This window comes from Crassostrea angulata, chromosome 6 (genome assembly GCF_025612915.1).
Source record: "Crassostrea angulata isolate pt1a10 chromosome 6, ASM2561291v2, whole genome shotgun sequence".
Lineage (NCBI taxonomy): Eukaryota > Metazoa > Mollusca > Bivalvia > Ostreida > Ostreidae > Magallana > Magallana angulata.
In genome coordinates, this window is record NC_069116.1 from 42,473,325 (window position 1) to 42,483,128 (window position 9,804).

Here is a 9,804-nt window from a genome sequence, read left to right on the forward strand (position 1 = left end):
GGCCTATTTGAATATCTACGTTCAGTGCCACGGGGCCTATTTGGGCCTATTTGGAAAAGAAAAAAATATTTTTTTTAAAGATACAAATTAAGTGTTACAGGTTTTCCGTGTATTTCATAAGCTATAGTTCGTTAATATTTTTATCAAAAGGAAACAATATCGAAAATTTGCAACGTCAGTTATCTCTCTCAATGGCCGAGTGGGTCATGTTTTGACTTTTGAACAGACCGAGTGCATCCCTGGTTTGAATCCCGCTAAGTGCCATTGATGAGTTTTGCCTGCAGATTTATACTCGGATGTTATTGCCGGATTTACGTATAAACTTATGTACGTGCATACATGTTCTTTATATTTCCCATGAACTCTTTTTCACGTGTTTTTTATAAATGTATTTCATACGCAAATTATTTGGGGGAAAAAAAGGAACTTTTCCTAGGTGTATGGAGTTGCAACTGTATGTATAAACGAATGGATTCTGATTCAATCGTAATAATTTATATAAACTTTGAAAGGGATATTTCTATTTTAAGCAACTGATTGCCGTATGATTTAACTTGTTGAAAGCTTACATGTAGAAGAGCAATGCATTACAACAAGCCAATTTGTTTTCTTTTGTGAATTTGTAGCTCTTACAACAAGTTAAATATACCAGAAATTGATTAACATTTAACGTCTCTTTATTAGTAAAAAAAAAGGAAGCATTTTTAACACAGCTCCACAAAAAAGTTATGCAATTCAAAGATGTCTGTTTTGTGAGTATACTAATAACACCCCCCCCCCCCCCCCCTCAGTTCTACATGTTCTTTAATGTGTCTTCCTTTATTTTCTAATATACAACCTTACCTTAACCATTTATTTTTAATGCATGAGAGGGTGTACGTGTGCGTGTAAGTGAATGAGAGGAATGAGATGAGCAAAGGTCATCATGTTTATGCATTGACAAAATCTGTATGTCCTTTATTTTATTTGGACATATATATATATATATATATATATATATATATATATATATATATATATATATATATATATATATATATATATATATACATGTATTGCTCTGATAAGTTGTAATGCTTAAAGACATAAAGAATTGAATGGAATTGATCCTTCTGACTACTCGAATGACCCTACAACCAGTGTTTGATAACGAGCCATTTCACACCACACAAAAGGAAAATATATATGCGCTTACAATCTTTCCAAAAATAAAATGACCATCTAATTAACAAACGATTCTGTCATAAAGATGAAAAATAACTTAAGTTATGATCTCATATACAGACATCATAAGTGTTAAGGATAAAACAGTTTGATTGGAGGTAGCACTACAATATTAAATATTGTAGTGCATGAAATATAAAATTTTACCAAATATTTAAAACTTTATTTGCATGTAAAATCAAAACAAAGTTTTTGAAATATTCCCGTAAACAGTTTATCAAATAAAATTACATTGTATAAATAAAACATTGGTAGCAAGAAACACACACACCTTCAAATTTGAAATCAAGTCAGGGCCTTTTCACTACCACCCCCTCCCCCACACCGTCCTCTAGTGATCTTGATTTTTTTTTCTAAAAACTAAGAATGTATCAGACTCTCAGACTTCTAACGTGTTGAGTTTTATCTCATAAAAAATTCAGTCCCTGCCATCGGCAAATAACCCGATGTAAATGGAATAACTCTGGGATTATTTTTCGTCAGCCATGTTTTGACGTGAACCCTGGTATTTATAAATGATATAGTAATTATAACGATTATTCAGGGGGCCGTGGCGCCAAGAACGGCATAATTATTGAAGGTTCTGAGACCGGTCACCCCCGGGCAGGACCCCCACCCTCAGGAATCCGGGGTCACCTAATTGTCACAAGTCCTAGTTTAGGCGCCCTGCGCCTTGTTTATGTCCCTATATAATATGATAATATAGTAATTATAACGATTATTCAGGGGGCCGTGGCGCCAAGAACGGCATAATTATTGAAGGTTCTGAGACCGGTCACCCCCGGGCAGGACCCCCACCCTCAGGAATCCGGGGTCACCTAATTGTCACAAGTCCTAGTTTAGGCGCCCTGCGCCTTGTTTATGTCCCTATATAATATGATAATATAGTAATTATAACGATTATTCAGGGGGCCGTGGCGCCAAGAACGGCATAATTATTGAAGGTTCTGAGACCGGTCACCCCCGGGCAGGACCCCCACCCTCAGGAATCCGGGGTCACCTAATTGTCACAAGTCCTAGTTTAGGCGCCCTGCGCCTTGTTTATGTCCCTATATAATATGATAATATAGTAATTATAACGATTATTCAGGGGGCCGTGGCGCCAAGAACGGCATAATTATTGAAGGTTCTGAGACCGGTCACCCCCGGGCAGGATCCCCACCCTCAGGAATCCGGGGTCACCTAATTGTCACAAGTCCTAGTTTAGGCGCCCTGCGCCTTGTTTATGTCCCTATATAATATGATAATATAGTTATTATAACGATTATTCAGGGGGCCGTGGCGCCAAGAACGGCATAATTATTGAAGGTTCTGAGACCGGTCACCCCCGGGCAGGACCCCCACCCTCAGGAATCCGGGGTCACCTAATTGTCACAAGTCCTAGTTTAGGCGCCCTGCGCCTTGTTTATGTCCCTATATAATATGATAATATAGTTATTATAACGATTATTCAGGGGGCCGTGGCGCCAAGAACGGCATAATTATTGAAGGTTCTAAGACCGGTCACCCCCGGGCAGGACCCCCACCCTCAGGAATCCGGGGTCACCTAATTGTCACAAGTCCTAGTTTAGGCGCCCTGCGCCTTGTTTATGTCCCTATATAATATGATAATATAGTAATTATAACGATTATTCAGGGGGCCGTGGCGCCAAGAACGGCATAATTATTGAAGGTTCTGAGACCGGTCACCCCCGGGCAGGACCCCCACCCTCAGGAATCCGGGGTCACCTAATTGTCACAAGTCCTAGTTTAGGCGCCCTGCGCCTTGTTTATGTCCCTATATAATATGATAATATAGTAATTATAACGATTATTCAGGGGGCCGTGGCGCCAAGAACGGCATAATTATTGAAGGTTCTGAGACCGGTCACCCCCGGGCAGGACCCCCACCCTCAGGAATCCGGGGTCACCTAATTGTCACAAGTCCTAGTTTAGGCGCCCTGCGCCTTGTTTATGTCCCTATATAATATGATAATATAGTAATTATAACGATTATTCAGGGGGCCGTGGCGCCAAGAACGGCATAATTATTGAAGGTTCTGAGACCGGTCACCCCCGGGCAGGACCCCCACCCTCAGGAATCCGGGGTCACCTAATTGTCACAAGTCCTAGTTTAGGCGCCCTGCGCCTTGTTTATGTCCCTATATAATATGATAATATAGTAATTATAACGATTATTCAGGGGGCCGTGGCGCCAAGAACGGCATAATTATTGAAGGTTCTGAGACCGGTCACCCCCGGGCAGGACCCCCACCCTCAGGAATCCGGGGTCACCTAATTGTCACAAGTCCTAGTTTAGGCGCCATGCGCCTTGTTTATGTCCCTATATAATATGATAATATAGTAATTATAACGATTATTCAGGGGGCCGTGGCGCCAAGAACGGCATAATTATTGAAGGTTCTGAGACCGGTCACCCCCGGGCAGGACCCCCACCCTCAGGAATCCGGGGTCACCTAATTGTCACAAGTCCTAGTTTAGGCGCCCTGCGCCTTGTTTATGTCCCTATATAATATGATAATATAGTAATTATAACGATTATTCAGGGGGCCGTGGCGCCAAGAACGGCATAATTATTGAAGGTTCTGAGACCGGTCACCCCCGGGCAGGACCCCCACCCTCAGGAATCCGGGGTCACCTAATTGTCACAAGTCCTAGTTTAGGCGCCCTGCGCCTTGTTTATGTCCCTATATAATATGATAATATAGTAATTATAACGATTATTCAGGGGGCCGTGGCGCCAAGAACGGCATAATTATTGAAGGTTCTGAGACCGGTCACCCCCGGGCAGGATCCCCACCCTCAGGAATCCGGGGTCACCTAATTGTCACAAGTCCTAGTTTAGGCGCCCTGCGCCTTGTTTATGTCCCTATATAATATGATAATATAGTTATTATAACGATTATTCAGGGGGCCGTGGCGCCAAGAACGGCATAATTATTGAAGGTTCTGAGACCGGTCACCCCCGGGCAGGACCCCCACCCTCAGGAATCCGGGGTCACCTAATTGTCACAAGTCCTAGTTTAGGCGCCCTGCGCCTTGTTTATGTCCCTATATAATATGATAATATAGTTATTATAACGATTATTCAGGGGGCCGTGGCGCCAAGAACGGCATAATTATTGAAGGTTCTAAGACCGGTCACCCCCGGGCAGGACCCCCACCCTCAGGAATCCGGGGTCACCTAATTGTCACAAGTCCTAGTTTAGGCGCCCTGCGCCTTGTTTATGTCCCTATATAATATGATAATATAGTAATTATAACGATTATTCAGGGGGCCGTGGCGCCAAGAACGGCATAATTATTGAAGGTTCTGAGACCGGTCACCCCCGGGCAGGACCCCCACCCTCAGGAATCCGGGGTCACCTAATTGTCACAAGTCCTAGTTTAGGCGCCCTGCGCCTTGTTTATGTCCCTATATAATATGATAATATAGTAATTATAACGATTATTCAGGGGGCCGTGGCGCCAAGAACGGCATAATTATTGAAGGTTCTGAGACCGGTCACCCCCGGGCAGGACCCCCACCCTCAGGAATCCGGGGTCACCTAATTGTCACAAGTCCTAGTTTAGGCGCCCTGCGCCTTGTTTATGTCCCTATATAATATGATAATATAGTAATTATAACGATTATTCAGGGGGCCGTGGCGCCAAGAACGGCATAATTATTGAAGGTTCTGAGACCGGTCACCCCCGGGCAGGACCCCCACCCTCAGGAATCCGGGGTCACCTAATTGTCACAAGTCCTAGTTTAGGCGCCCTGCGCCTTGTTTATGTCCCTATATAATATGATAATATAGTAATTATAACGATTATTCAGGGGGCCGTGGCGCCAAGAACGGCATAATTATTGAAGGTTCTGAGACCGGTCACCCCCGGGCAGGACCCCCACCCTCAGGAATCCGGGGTCACCTAATTGTCACAAGTCCTAGTTTAGGCGCCCTGCGCCTTGTTTATGTCCCTATATAATATGATAATATAGTAATTATAACGATTATTCAGGGGGCCGTGGCGCCAAGAACGGCATAATTATTGAAGGTTCTGAGACCAGTCACCCCCGGGCAGGATCCCCACCCTCAGGAATCCGGGGTCACCTAATTGTCACAAGTCCTAGTTTAGGCGCCCTGCGCCTTGTTTATGTCCCTATATAATATGATAATATAGTTATTATAACGATTATTCAGGGGGCCGTGGCGCCAAGAACGGCATAATTATTGAAGGTTCTGAGACCGGTCACCCCCGGGCAGGACCCCCACCCTCAGGAATCCGGGGTCACCTAATTGTCACAAGTCCTAGTTTAGGCGCCCTGCGCCTTGTTTATGTCCCTATATAATATGATAATATAGTTATTATAACGATTATTCAGGGGGCCGTGGCGCCAAGAACGGCATAATTATTGAAGGTTCTAAGACCGGTCACCCCCGGGCAGGACCCCCACCCTCAGGAATCCGGGGTCACCTAATTGTCACAAGTCCTAGTTTAGGCGCCCTGCGCCTTGTTTATGTCCCTATATAATATGATAATATAGTAATTATAACGATTATTCAGGGGGCCGTGGCGCCAAGAACGGCATAATTATTGAAGGTTCTGAGACCGGTCACCCCCGGGCAGGACCCCCACCCTCAGGAATCCGGGGTCACCTAATTGTCACAAGTCCTAGTTTAGGCGCCCTGCGCCTTGTTTATGTCCCTATATAATATGATAATATAGTAATTATAACGATTATTCAGGGGGCCGTGGCGCCAAGAACGGCATAATTATTGAAGGTTCTGAGACCGGTCACCCCCGGGCAGGACCCCCACCCTCAGGAATCCGGGGTCACCTAATTGTCACAAGTCCTAGTTTAGGCGCCCTGCGCCTTGTTTATGTCCCTATATAATATGATAATATAGTAATTATAACGATTATTCAGGGGGCCGTGGCGCCAAGAACGGCATAATTATTGAAGGTTCTGAGACCGGTCACCCCCGGGCAGGACCCCCACCCTCAGGAATCCGGGGTCACCTAATTGTCACAAGTCCTAGTTTAGGCGCCCTGCGCCTTGTTTATGTCCCTATATAATATGATAATATAGTAATTATAACGATTATTCAGGGGGCCGTGGCGCCAAGAACGGCATAATTATTGAAGGTTCTGAGACCGGTCACCCCCGGGCAGGACCCCCACCCTCAGGAATCCGGGGTCACCTAATTGTCACAAGTCCTAGTTTAGGCGCCCTGCGCCTTGTTTATGTCCCTATATAATATGATAATATAGTAATTATAACGATTATTCAGGGGGCCGTGGCGCCAAGAACGGCATAATTATTGAAGGTTCTGAGACCAGTCACCCCCGGGCAGGATCCCCACCCTCAGGAATCCGGGGTCACCTAATTGTCACAAGTCCTAGTTTAGGCGCCCTGCGCCTTGTTTATGTCCCTATATAATATGATAATATAGTTATTATAACGATTATTCAGGGGGCCGTGGCGCCAAGAACGGCATAATTATTGAAGGTTCTGAGACCGGTCACCCCCGGGCAGGACCCCCACCCTCAGGAATCCGGGGTCACCTAATTGTCACAAGTCCTAGTTTAGGCGCCCTGCGCCTTGTTTATGTCCCTATATAATATGATAATATAGTTATTATAACGATTATTCAGGGGGCCGTGGCGCCAAGAACGGCATAATTATTGAAGGTTCTAAGACCGGTCACCCCCGGGCAGGACCCCCACCCTCAGGAATCCGGGGTCACCTAATTGTCACAAGTCCTAGTTTAGGCGCCCTGCGCCTTGTTTATGTCCCTATATAATATGATAATATAGTAATTATAACGATTATTCAGGGGGCCGTGGCGCCAAGAACGGCATAATTATTGAAGGTTCTGAGACCGGTCACCCCCGGGCAGGACCCCCACCCTCAGGAATCCGGGGTCACCTAATTGTCACAAGTCCTAGTTTAGGCGCCCTGCGCCTTGTTTATGTCCCTATATAATATGATAATATAGTAATTATAACGATTATTCAGGGGGCCGTGGCGCCAAGAACGGCATAATTATTGAAGGTTCTGAGACCGGTCACCCCCGGGCAGGACCCCCACCCTCAGGAATCCGGGGTCACCTAATTGTCACAAGTCCTAGTTTAGGCGCCCTGCGCCTTGTTTATGTCCCTATATAATATGATAATATAGTAATTATAACGATTATTCAGGGGGCCGTGGCGCCAAGAACGGCATAATTATTGAAGGTTCTGAGACCGGTCACCCCCGGGCAGGACCCCCACCCTCAGGAATCCGGGGTCACCTAATTGTCACAAGTCCTAGTTTAGGCGCCCTGCGCCTTGTTTATGTCCCTATATAATATGATAATATAGTAATTATAACGATTATTCAGGGGGCCGTGGCGCCAAGAACGGCATAATTATTGAAGGTTCTGAGACCGGTCACCCCCGGGCAGGACCCCCACCCTCAGGAATCCGGGGTCACCTAATTGTCACAAGTCCTAGTTTAGGCGCCCTGCGCCTTGTTTATGTCCCTATATAATATGATAATATAGTAATTATAACGATTATTCAGGGGGCCGTGGCGCCAAGAACGGCATAATTATTGAAGGTTCTGAGACCGGTCACCCCCGGGCAGGATCCCCACCCTCAGGAATCCGGGGTCACCTAATTGTCACAAGTCCTAGTTTAGGCGCCCTGCGCCTTGTTTATGTCCCTATATAATATGATAATATAGTTATTATAACGATTATTCAGGGGGCCGTGGCGCCAAGAACGGCATAATTATTGAAGGTTCTGAGACCGGTCACCCCCGGGCAGGACCCCCACCCTCAGGAATCCGGGGTCACCTAATTGTCACAAGTTCTAGTTTAGGCGCCCTGCGCCTTGTTTATGTCCCTATATAATATGATAATATAGTTATTATAACGATTATTCAGGGGGCCGTGGCGCCAAGAACGGCATAATTATTGAAGGTTCTAAGACCGGTCACCCCCGGGCAGGACCCCCACCCTCAGGAATCCGGGGTCACCTAATTGTCACAAGTCCTAGTTTAGGCGCCCTGCGCCTTGTTTATGTCCCTATATAATATGATAATATAGTAATTATAACGATTATTCAGGGGGCCGTGGCGCCAAGAACGGCATAATTATTGAAGGTTCTGAGACCGGTCACCCCCGGGCAGGACCCCCACCCTCAGGAATCCGGGGTCACCTAATTGTCACAAGTCCTAGTTTAGGCGCCCTGCGCCTTGTTTATGTCCCTATATAATATGATAATATAGTAATTATAACGATTATTCAGGGGGCCGTGGCGCCAAGAACGGCATAATTATTGAAGGTTCTGAGACCGGTCACCCCCGGGCAGGACCCCCACCCTCAGGAATCCGGGGTCACCTAATTGTCACAAGTCCTAGTTTAGGCGCCCTGCGCCTTGTTTATGTCCCTATATAATATGATAATATAGTAATTATAACGATTATTCAGGGGGCCGTGGCGCCAAGAACGGCATAATTATTGAAGGTTCTGAGACCGGTCACCCCCGGGCAGGATCCCCACCCTCAGGAATCCGGGGTCACCTAATTGTCACAAGTCCTAGTTTAGGCGCCCTGCGCCTTGTTTATGTCCCTATATAATATGATAATATAGTTATTATAACGATTATTCAGGGGGCCGTGGCGCCAAGAACGGCATAATTATTGAAGGTTCTGAGACCGGTCACCCCCGGGCAGGACCCCCACCCTCAGGAATCCGGGGTCACCTAATTGTCACAAGTCCTAGTTTAGGCGCCCTGCGCCTTGTTTATGTCCCTATATAATATGATAATATAGTTATTATAACGATTATTCAGGGGGCCGTGGCGCCAAGAACGGCATAATTATTGAAGGTTCTAAGACCGGTCACCCCCGGGCAGGACCCCCACCCTCAGGAATCCGGGGTCACCTAATTGTCACAAGTCCTAGTTTAGGCGCCCTGCGCCTTGTTTATGTCCCTATATAATATGATAATATAGTTATTATAACGATTATTCAGGGGGCCGTGGCGCCAAGAACGGCATAATTATTGAAGGTTCTGAGACCGGTCACCCCCGGGCAGGACCCCCACCCTCAGGAATCCGGGGTCACCTAATTGTCACAAGTCCTAGTTTAGGCGCCCTGCGCCTTGTTTATGTCCCTATATAATATGATAATATAGTTATTATAACGATTATTCAGGGGGCCGTGGCGCCAAGAACGGCATAATTATTGAAGGTTCTGAGACCGGTCACCCCCGGGCAGGACCCCCACCCTCAGGAATCCGGGGTCACCTAATTGTCACAAGTCCTAGTTTAGGCGCCCTGCGCCTTGTTTATGTCCCTATATAATATGATAATATAGTTATTATAACGATTATTCAGGGGGCCGTGGCGCCAAGAACGGCATAATTATTGAAGGTTCTGAGACCGGTCACCCCCGGGCAGGACCCCCACCCTCAGGAATCCGGGGTCACCTAATTGTCACAAGTCCTAGTTTAGGCGCCCTGCGCCTTGTTTATGTCCCTATATAATATGATAATATAGTAATTATAACGATTATTCAGGGGGCCGTGGCGCCAAGAACGGCATAAT